This window comes from Nicotiana sylvestris, chromosome 3 (assembly GCF_000393655.2).
Source record: "Nicotiana sylvestris chromosome 3, ASM39365v2, whole genome shotgun sequence".
Classification (NCBI taxonomy): domain Eukaryota; kingdom Viridiplantae; phylum Streptophyta; class Magnoliopsida; order Solanales; family Solanaceae; genus Nicotiana; species Nicotiana sylvestris.
In genome coordinates this window covers 26,841,174-26,843,634 of record NC_091059.1, presented here as the reverse complement: position 1 = coordinate 26,843,634, position 2,461 = coordinate 26,841,174, and positions in this window count along the sequence as shown.

Sequence of the window (2,461 nt, the reverse complement as noted above, 5' to 3'; positions counted from 1 at the left end):
CATCATGCATATAGGTTTCGACTAGCACCTTAGGCAAGCCATAAGGTAAACTAGTTAACTGAATCAGATTTCGTTAAATTACAGCCAGCAGGCAGGCCTGATTCGGATTCCTTATCTGAAATATGTAATAAATTAGTCTGCCTCAACCTTTTAAGTTTAATCAGACCCTAACCAGTATGTGCAAGACATGCTAAACAATTTTCTTTAAGTTGAGGAGGCCTGTTTGAGCCTTTAATTGTTCATGTGCTTCCCCTAGATTTGCCATATGTGTTTTTGATTGTCGCCTTAGAATTTTGTCCTTTTAAAACAATAAAAGCCAACATCCCTTCCCTTTAGGGTTAGTAGTCCTAAATTCCTCTGAGACTGATAGGATTGGGACGGGTAATAGCATGCAATAAGTAAACGAGTCCATCCCGTGCTTTAATACCATAACAGGTGGGAAAGGGTAGATATGGATATGATGACCGGTACGCTAAAGCCACGTGTAACCCCTCTTTTGAGGAGTGATTACCGGGTATTGCATTGATGTGATCCATATTATTTATAAACCTAGGACCCCCTTCCCCTTTACTTGTTTATTTTATTACTTTCAGAATTTCAAAAACTGCTTTTTTTTCTTCTTAAATTTCAGCTTTTATTTAATTTCCTTCTACTTCAATTACTTGCAACCACTATGTGCAAACCCCCTCATATTTGAAACTCTTACTTGTCTACTTGTTATTTGCATTTAAAGTCACAATTATAGTATGGCCGGGAACCACACTAGTGGATCTAGAGGAGTGCCTAACACTTTCTCCTTGGGATAATTTCGAGCCCTTACCCAATCTCTGATTTTCTAAATCAAAAAATTCTTCTTAGTATCCTAATGCACTTTAATCATTAGGTGGAGACTCTTCAATTCAAACCCAATTCCTAAAAGGGAACGAGTTTTCCTCCCAAATGTCATAAACCCGATTTCGCGAGAAAAAAGGGGCTCAATATCGGGCAGTTCGACATCGGGCTGTATGCAAAGATCTTCATAGTTCAGCCCTTCAATTCCCTTACTTCCTTCAACACCTTGAATTCGGCTAGTCAATTTCTTAAGTTCTTCAGCTAGGTTCTTGATGAGCGAGTCTTTATCATCAGACTCGGGTGTGCTTGAGATGGGTTGCGTGGCGTGTGGCATAGTCTCCACATAGATAGGGGTATTATGGTGGGTGTGGAAGTGGTTATTTGTGGAGTTTTGGGGTTCTGGGATGAGTATTGGAGTATTGTTTGGGAGGTGGCAGGTGTTGCAGTGATGGTGAAGAGCGGGATGGTTTTGTGGTTTTGGGATATTTTGTGGCGGTGTAGGGTTCTAAGCATTTGGTAAATTGACGTCAAGAGTGGTAAGAGAAAATGACAGATTTGCCAGGTTCTGAACCTGATCAAGTTCTTCTTGGAATTTCAGCAGCTTTTGCTCAAGTTGGGATGCATTTTCCTTAGGAACTAGAGTACCATGACCATGAGTGACCTCTACCTGTTCAGTTGCATTCTCTTTCCTGGCATTGTTCAAATCTTCCATTTTTCCTTTGTTCTTGTTTTTGACTAGACTAAGAGGAGGAGTGGGTGGAGGGCCCCTGGATCTCATAAGATAAGATGATGTTGCCAGAGTGCACGAACTAATTTTTGGGGAGGGGAATAAATAAACAAAAAGTAAAAACAAAAAGGCAACAAGTTAGTGAGGATTATAAGAAAAATGTTGCGATATTTAAACACATAGTGCAAGAATGTAAATCGTGTCCTAATTTGGGAACCTCTTTGTGCCCGAGGTAGGCCTAGTGACAAATCGAGAACTTAGAATGCTAAATGCCTCATTTTATTGATAAAAAGTAGGCGAATCCCAAATCAACACTAAATAACCGGAAATAAAAGTTACTAATGGTCATTGTCCTTATTACATTTCATAAAGCAAAAGAAAAACTCCTATCTATTTGGTCCCAGAAGGACCTTCCCCAGACTCGACATCTTTGGCTCCGTCGAACAGCTTCCCTAACTCGCGAAGTCCCAGCAATAGGTAGGCTCTGGCTAGGTGTCCTCCCTCGTTTCCTTCAGCATTCTGGCAATCCTCGATTCTTTTGAGAAATTTCCTTTCCAGCTCTACTATGCCCCGCTCCAAGTATCCCAATCGCTTGTTGGCACTGACAGCCATGTCTTTCCACTCCTCGATCAGCTTTTGGTTGGATTCTTGTATCTCACGGTGCTCGCTTTTGCACTCTCGGATCCTCTTGTGCAGTTGATTGTATTTGACCTGTGCCTCGACCTTTTCATTTATGATCCTGTGACCTCGAACAAACCCAGGCTGGCCCAAACCATTATGATTATCCAACCAGCCTGAATTGTAGGGAGCACAACCATCGTGGTATCTATCTGGCTCGATGGTATCCCTTCCCATGACAATCTTGTAGTGCCACATATGCTGAGCTTGGCACTTGTAAGGGTT